We start from the raw sequence: 8,944 nt of genomic DNA on the forward strand, positions 1-8,944 counted from the left end.
CCAGCTACTCGGGAGGCTGAGGCAGGAGAATCGCTTGAGCCCTGGGGGTGGAGGTCGCGATGAGTCGAGATGGCACCATTGCACTCCAGCCTAGGCAACAAGAGCAAAACTCCATCTCAGAAAAAGAAAAGAAAAGAAAATAGAAGCTTAAGACGTAAGCACAGACAGTCATTATGCCATTTAACAGATGCCCAGAGAGATTTAAAAAGTGCCCAATTCAAGATCTGCAGTGAACCCGTTTGCCCAGCATAGTCTCACAGATGAACAAAGTGGTATTACAGGTGAGGCAGCATGTCCTGGTCACATGGAGGCTGGGAGGTAGTTGGTGGAAGAGCAGGGGAGAGGCAAGTGGCCAGGGTGGGGGACGCGCCCATGTCATCGAATGGCTGCTGCGTTTTTGTGACCACTGTCTCATCCTGCGAGACACAGCCCTGTCCGGGAGAACTCCCCTGGTGCCCGCCAGCCCAGGGGGACCTGCCTGAGGGTGCCAGCCAGACAGCCAAGGTACAGACAGGGACCCTGGCCCTAGAGTGTGTCCCACTGTTCTGCCCCGTTGCTGGTGAACATGTTGTTTGAAATAGAAGACTAAAGCCACAATGTGGGTTTACATCATGGTTAAAGCGAACTCACGCTGGAATTGTATAGAAGGAAAAAAACCACTCATCAGAAGAGCTGTTTCGTTCATTTATAACCACGCCCTGCACAGTGTAGGGAGGGCCTGGCCAGCTCCGACAGGGACGTCCCCTCCCTCCTCACACTTGCTGGGCTGAATCATCTGCAGAGGTGGCAGGAAAACCGCCTCATTTACATACACCCTTTCCGGCAAGCACAGCCAGGGATTCCAATTCCCAGAGCCTCCCAGCCTCTCCAGCGCCAACGCAGCACGGCGTGGATGCAGGGTGGCGTGGGCAGCGGTGGCACAAGGTGCTCATACCCAGCTGGAGTTGAAGTCTGGCTGACATTGCTTTCTCTGACTCCATTTCTGGCAGCAGGCAGGGACACCGAAGGGGGGCTGGGCGGGGCCACCCTGGCCTCCCTGCCTGAGTGGGGGCCCTTTCCAGGGGGACGGCCTCCTGGCTTCAAGCCTGAATCTCGATGAGGGAAGAAGAAGAAATGAGCGTTCAGAAATCCCAGGCCCACTCCTGTCACTTTCAGCCTGATCTACAGGATTAGCTTCTGAGGCCTTATTTAAGGGAAAAGGAATCAAGAAAAAAAAAAAAGACATAAAAAATGAAAAACTGCCATCTAAGTTCCGTCCCACAGGGTTACTAACACATCTTAGCCTTTCTGCCTGTCTTGAAAAGAATAAATGTCTATTTTTATCAGCGAGGCAGCAAAATCCATCAACATCTCCTGTTCATCTGCTGAAACGCACACGCCCGTTCCACTCATCGCTGGGGTGTTGCGTCATCTGCCACCTGGGAGGACCAAGAGATGACCCTGCCCACCAGGGGCCTCACAGCAGATGCCAGTGCCAGTGCCAGCGGATGCTTGGGCTGCGGGAGGCCCTGACCCTGGTGGGGCCCCATGCTGGGCTGTAGGGCGCAAGGCTCTCCTTTCTGGGTGCCAGGTTGAACACTGAGCTTACTATTGTACAAGATCTAACCCAGGAGGGTGAGAAAGGAGGGGATGATGCAGGACAGCAAGAGGGACTGGGGTCCCACAGAGCAGCTCAGCCACTGCCGGCCTCCGGGTCGGGAAACAGACACCCACACGAGTGTCCACGACCCGTATGGGAAGACGCCTGAACCCCAAGACGGTGTGTTCTGTGCTGGAGGACAACTTCCAGGGCTGCGGTCAGGTGTTCTGAAGCCACAGCACCAAAAAAAATTCTCTTTGGCAAAGGCAGCAGGACTCAACAGGAAGCAGACGTTTGTGTTCCATTACCTGAGGAAAAGCAAATGCTGCTGACATTTCTACCCAGAGACAAGAGTTTACATCTCTCCTGCTTCGCAGCCACCTTTCCTACCAGGAGAATGCCTAGCCCTTCTCCACCCTGTGCCGGGCCTGACAGTCAGCTCCTCTGGGAGTGCCTCCATTTCCCTGTGTGTACGAGCCCACGGTGCCCTTGGACCGCCGGTCCACTCTGCGCGGCAGCACCGCACCCGGAGCCACAGCTCTTCCTCCCACTTGCCCGACAGACAGCCCTGCGTGCCGAGCCTGTCTGAGCCCCGCCAGGAGGAAGCGCGTGCTGGCTGCTCTCCGCCTGCTCTGGCACTCTGGCCTGCTGCTCCCCTGCCTGCCACCCCCCAGCCCTATTTCTTCCTCTGAAAACTGGAGCTACACCTGCCCCAACGGGGCAGAATTACCTTAGATGGCACAAGACAACTGTGCACAAGACAACTCTTCTCCAAAGCTTTCAGGGCCCAAACCCGGCCACCTCCTTGCAGGACCCATGACAACCGTGGGCTCACACCCAGCCTCCCCATGCGTTTTCCTGCCTCTGCTTTTGCTCAATCTGCTCAACGACAGAAACGCAACAACAGAGGCCACTTTCTCCAAACCCAGCTCTCCCTCCTTGAGGCTCCCATCCTGCTGCTCACGCCGAGGCCACGCTACCCTGCAGTCCGCAGCTCACGGGCAGAGGTGCAGGTCTTCCCATCAGACCCGGAGCCCAGTGAGGACAGGGTCGGCCTCCTCATCTTGCCACCTCACAGTGCCCAGCAGTGTTAAAATCCAGCAGGATGCGCCCGCTCGGGAAGCAGTCCCCAGAGCGAAACTGTCCCCACATCTGAAGTTTCTGCCATCCCACCGACAGGCCAGCATCGAAGGGATGTGCACGGAGCATCCACGACGTGGTGGCGCGGCTGAGGTTTCTTAACCAGAACACAAAATTCCGTGACCAGGATCATCACCCGCTCGTTTCATACATGAGACGGGGGAAGCCAAATTAACCACTGGGGCCACAGCAGAAACACGCGTGCTGGAATCTGAAACGAAGTCTGTTGGATTCCAAGGGCTCAACATCTTTTGGGATGGTGAAGATGAAGCCTGCCCAAGAGCAACCAGAGGTGAAAGAAGAAAAGCAGGAGGGCCTGTGAATGCCCCCAACCCCCCAAAACCTGCAGCTCCGGGCCCGACACTCCCAGGTCTGGGTTCTGAATTTGCACTACCTAAAGGGTCCAGGCCACCACCTAAGCGAGAAATGTAACACACTCATCCGGGGTGCTCAAAGCCATCTCTAAATGAGGTGCCTGGTGTGCAGACATCCCTTATATGGTTTACATCTTTTCACCTGTCTGGAAATCAAGATTCTCTCATGATTTTTCTGTTTGTTCGTTTTTCCCCGAGACAAGATAATCTCACTCTGTCTCCCAGGCTGGAGTGCAGTGGCGCAATCTCGGCTCACTGCAACCTCTGCCTTCCAGGTTCAAGCGATCCTCCTGCCTCGGCCTCCAGAGTAGCTGGGATTACAGGCACCCACCATCACACCTGGCTAGCTCTTTATTTTTCGTAGAGATGGGGTTTCACCGTGTTGGCCGAGTTGGTCTCGAACTCCTGACCTCAAGTGATCTGGTTCTCTCAGCCTCCCAAAGTGCTGGGATTACAGGCATGAGCCACCGTGCCCTGCCCACTCATGATTTAAAAGGCAAATGGACACAAAGACACAGATAGACAACGTGATGGCCTCCGTGAAGACGAGACACCTTTGCAGGCGCACTGTTAGAGCCAGAAAGAATCCAGCCAGCTTGCTGAACCACAATGCATTCCTATATGTGAGCAACAATTAGAAAAGTGATTTTTTACAAAGACGTCATTACAAACAACAAACGCTGTAAGGCACAAAAGTGGGACATGTAGGAAGTCTACTCGAAAGACATGTCCTTTAATTACTCTTGCGTTTAGCGAGGCCTCTGCTTCCTGGCCTTGTGTTAACTGTAGCCTCTGTTCAGACTCCTGCAGCACATGGAGGAGTCAGCGTCATGGGGTCTAAAAATCCAAAACACGGGGCCAGACGCGGTGGCTCACGCCTGTAATCCCAGCACTTTGGGAGGCTGAGGCGGGCGGATCACCTCAGGTCAGGAGTTCGAGACCAGCCTGACCAACAGGAAGAAACACCATCTCTACTAAAAATACAAAATTAGCCGGGCGTGGTGGTGGGTGCCTGTAATCCCAGCTACTTGGGAGGCTGAGGCAGGAGAATTGCTTGAACCCATGAGGCAGAGGTTGCAGTGAGCTGAGATTACGCCATTGCACTCCAGCCTGGGCAACAAGAGCAAAACTCTGTCTCAAAAAACAAAAAAAAAAATCCAAAACATGCTCTGTTTTCCCATTCGGAGGAGAGTTACATCCTTCTGGAAAGAGGCCTCCATGTCTGCTGGTGCCACATCTGTCCTATGTTCCCTCTCTCTGCTCTGCCTCCTTCAAACCCCTGTGAGTGGGTCACCAAGACCCCGTAGGATTGACGGGAAGGCAGAGGTTGCGGTGAGCCGAGATCACACCACTGCACTCCAGCCTGGGCGACAAAGGGAGACTCCGTCTCAAAAAGAAAACAAAACAAAACAAACAAACAAAAAAACTCAAATTGCGTCCAGAATCTGTCAACTTCACCTCCACCATTTGCATGCAGGCCAGAGCCATCATCTTCTCCCAGCTGGATCACTTCACAGTGCCTACCAAGGCCCCCTGTGTCCACACAGCAGCTAGAGACACCAGGAAGGACGACCGGGTCATCCCTCCACTCTTAAGTCCCCCAGTAGCATCTCACCTGCACCTGGAGGCAGTCAGTTTCCCACAGGTTCTGAGGCCCTCCGGCCACAAGGCACCCAACACACTCCCTGCCCCAGGGCCTTTGCACTTCCCGTCTACTCTTTCCTCAGATCCCTGCGGTTTGCTCACCCACTCACCTCCTTCAGGTCTTTGTTCCATGTCACCTCCTTAGAGCCTGCTGACTACCTTGTTAAAAAAGGTACGTGCCCCAGCAGCTCCAGCCCCCCGCTGTGCTCGCCTCGACAGTGCTTGCTGCCTGGCACACTACATCGCGGGTCCTCCCTGAACTAGGCACACCCAAAGAGAAACGTCTGTGTTTCTGCCCCTGGTCTATCCTGGAGCTTAGAACCATGCCTGGCAAGTGCCAGGCTGATGCATATGAACCACGTGGTGAATGGTCTCCAGGTAGGTTCTAGTTCTCCCTTCGCTCCCCAACCATGGCACGGTCTGGGGCTGTCTGGCCCAGCCTGGTTGCTTCTTTTTCTGGAGCAACAGAGCATGTGGCTGCCAGCTAGAGTCGTCTCTTGGTGTTTGCCTAGAACCTGAACACATCCTCCCATCTACCTTATATCAGCTCTAGATTACTTACAATACCTAAAACGAACACTATATAGTTATTATACTGTACTTTTAAATTTTATAATATTTTTTATTGCTTTTTTCCCCCAAATATTTTCTACCCCTAGGTAAGGCACCCTGCTTTGGCAGGTTTACGTGATAGGCAGGTCAGCGGCAGGCCAGCACACAGAAACCACACAGCCTCCTCCTCCACGGTCTTTCCCCTTTGGGATGAAGATGCCCTGCAGCCTGAATCCCTGAATAGCTGCATGGAGCAGGGAAGCTGAGCCCACACAGCCCTGGAAATTTACATGAAGGGAAAATAAGCTTCTTTAGGGCTTGGATTCCTGCAAGAGCCACTGAGTTTGCATTCATTTGTTTTAAGAACTTCATCCACCACAACGATCATATCCCTCCCTCCCTAGTCACTAGGTTTTCCACATGAACACATGAGGGTCCTTTTTTTTTTGAGACGGAGTCTTGCTCTGTCGCCCAGGCTGGAGTGCCATGGTGCAATCTCGGCTCACTGCCAGCTCTGCCTCCCGGGTTCACGCCATTCTCCTGCCTCAGCCTCCCAAGTAGCTGGGACTACAGGCGCCCACCACTACGCCTGGCTAATTTTTTGTATTTTTAGTAGAGATGGGGTTTCACTGTGTTAGCCAGGATGTTCTCGATCTCCTGACCTCGTGATCCAGCCGCCTTGGCCTTCCAAAGTGCTGAGATTACAGGCGTGAGCCACCGCGCCCGGCCGAGGGTCCGTATTACAGAGTGGAATAGATGTTAAAAATAAATATCATGAAGGGAAAGTTTAGCCTCTATTGATGTTATCTCTTCTGTGACATTTTCTTATTACACATCAAAATATCCCCAGCCTACATAGCTATAAGGTCATGTTGGCAACACTGTCATTATAAAGGGAAAAAACTGTCCTCTCCCCTGTGATATATTTGGAAATCCAGCATTTCGACTCAGCATTTCCTTAGGTAGAAGAATACTCCCACATTTATCTTAAATTACAATCACCGTACATTGTGAAAAGAAAAACTGTTCCAATGTTAACAAAACAGGGCACACGTGGAACAGCAAACTGTACATCATGGTGGTGTTAGAAAACAGTCAGAACAGACTCCGTGAAATAAGCTTTAGCTTTAAGTAAAATCTCCCTGTAAGCTTCAGCAGGCTTCTGCAGCCCATCCTTGTGGCTCAGGCTAATTCAATTGCATGGAGATTCAACTTTAATTCCCCGCACTTGGAATGAATACAGCTCCCTGAGGGATACTTAAAAGCAAATTTAACAAATGACAGAAATCAGAAAATTTCCCCAATTTGTCCAACCAGCTATTTGAAATGTCAATTCTAAACACTGGCATCCCAGAGAGCTACCATTTTTTTCCTAGTCAGAATAATTAATTAGGAGTAAATTGCTGAAAATCAAGCAGACAAAATATCCAGGAGTGTTTGCTTCTTTGATCAATTCCTTCCTGAAGAGAGACGAGCTCACAATTTAAAACAAATCGAAATGGTGTTCTACTTCCTCAGAGGACTGAAGAAAAGTTAACGACGACGCCTGCACGCATGTTGGATCGCAGGCCATGCCACGTGCAGTGCTCTGGCCACATCTTTTAAATGACATAATTATGGATTTCCTTCTATTATTTGCTATCCAAAAGGCAGGCCTGCTGCTGGCCCCAACTTCAGAGACCAGCCCAGAATTGGTGGGGGCCTCAGACAGTGCGGGTTGACTCAGGCCCCCACGGCGGCGTGGCGGAGATTACAGATGGGGTCTAATCTGGCCCCGTGGACCTGGCTCAGCAGACGGTGGAACCCCAGATCTCACTGGGAATTCTGTCAGCCAAAACACACACCTCAAAGCAGAGGGTGCGGAGCCTTCAAGCTCCACACTGGGCTACGCTGGCAGAGCTGGGATGACAAATGTGCAAGAGAGGAGGGATCCAGGGCCCGGTTTTTCTTCTTGTTAAAATTCAGATAAATTTACCACCTTAGCCATCTTCCAGTGTACACTGAGGTGGCCTTTAGCATATCCACGCTGTTGTGTAACCAATGCAACCACCCAATTCCTGGGCACCTTTGTCACCCCCAAAAGAAGCCACGTGCCCATTAAGCCGTCACACCTCGTTCCCTCCAAAGCCCAGCCCCTGGCACACGCACCTGCATTCTCTCTCAATGGCTCTTCCTAGTCTGGACATTTCCAGAGGTGGAGTCGTGCACGTGGCCCTCTGTGCCTGGCCTCCCTCACGCGCCATGTTGTCCCTGAGGCTCATCCGCGCTGCAGCTGTGTCTGTGCTCCAGTGGGGCCGGATTTAACAGACTCCCTCAAGAGGGGCTCACTCCAGCCCCACACTGCTGTGGCCCCTTCCACAGACTCAAGCTCAGCCATGTGCCTTGCCTGGCAAATGGCACAGGCATGACTGTTCCGCATCCCTCAGGGCTTGCAAAGGTGCCAGCTGCTTCTGCCGTGCCCTCTGCTGGGATTCCTTTCTCCCGGGGATGGGCTGCCCCTCCCTCAGGATGAAGGAGCTGCGCGGAGTGGGCCCATCATTCAGGCCCATGCAAGACCCCATCCAAGGTGACCGAGAGGTTAAGTTGGCCTCTGACCAGACGTCCCTCTGGGTCATGCAGTCCCAGCAGCCCCGGAGGCTCAGACACGGTAGGAAATGCTGCTGTAGGCCACAAGGCCTTGAGGTGCACCAGGGAAACAACGCACTGGAGCAGATACACTCTCAAGCTCATCAGAATGAGTGAAACGTGCTGTGCACTGTCGGAAAGTTAGAAGCACCATGCTGGTCTCTGCTCAGTGGCACCTTCCATCCAGCTGGGAGTTCATGTTCAAGAACTTGAAAATTACATAAGCAAAAACGCTTAGCGATGTTGAAATTAACGCTAATTATGTGTACAAATACCCATTCAAACAAAGAGACAATAAAAAGGCTTAAAAAAATATATCAGCAAATGAAGGAGCGACCAGGCTGTCTTCAGCCTGGGCTGAAGACAGACGGGGTGCAGGGCTCTGGGGTAGGGAGGATGCATGGGGGTACCACGCCAGGCGTGTCTGAGGCTCTGCAAGCCACCACATGCTGTCTTCTAGAAGAGGATCTGCAGCTTTCGCAGGGGTGCCCAGCGGTAGGTCAGAAGCCACGCCGGGACCCAGCTGATGAAGACCCATCCCCCTGCTGGTCCAGGGGTAGCCCTAGTTCCCAGCCACCGCTCTTGACTATAAGCTTGGACAAGAAAAGGAATGATGACAAGTGGCTGATGAAGCTAAATTAAAGGTACTCTCTGAAGGAAGGGAGGAGAAAGCTACAAACCTGCTCAAAGGCTTCCGAACTGGCACGGGGGCCAAGCGAGAATGGGGGCGGTAACAGCTGCTGGGCAGGAAAACTGCCGGGAGGGATGAGGCTTAGCAAATGGACAAGTCAGTTAGTACCTGCAAAATGAAGCACGGTGTCAAAAACCGCTTTATTTTCCGCACTCTGCTCAATATTCCATGCCTTCGAGGCTCCAAATATACTCAACATGACCAGTGTTATAAACAAATTATGCAGACTAAGTTGCTTTCTCATAATTATAAATCAATCATGCTCAGAGTAAAATATTTGCAACTCAAAAAGGTTTACTATAAATAAAGTAAGATTTTTTTCCATAATTAAATATGCCA

At 52.2% G+C, this 8,944-nt stretch overlaps 1 protein-coding gene across 1 annotated transcript in view; it reads right to left on the reverse strand.

Annotated features, from left to right (window-relative positions):
• AGO2 (argonaute RISC catalytic component 2) overlaps positions 1–8,687 on the reverse strand; it is a 102,182-nt gene extending 93,495 nt beyond the window's left edge. The window contains exon 1 of the mRNA XM_011990148.1: positions 8,595–8,687. The gene's annotated coding sequence lies outside the window, so the exon portion shown is untranslated. The remainder of the gene's footprint in view (positions 1–8,594) is intronic.
• Positions 8,688–8,944: the final 257 nt, after the last annotated feature.

This window comes from Mandrillus leucophaeus, unplaced genomic scaffold (genome assembly GCF_000951045.1).
Source record: "Mandrillus leucophaeus isolate KB7577 unplaced genomic scaffold, Mleu.le_1.0 Scaffold371, whole genome shotgun sequence".
Classification (NCBI taxonomy): Eukaryota; Metazoa; Chordata; class Mammalia; order Primates; family Cercopithecidae; genus Mandrillus; species Mandrillus leucophaeus.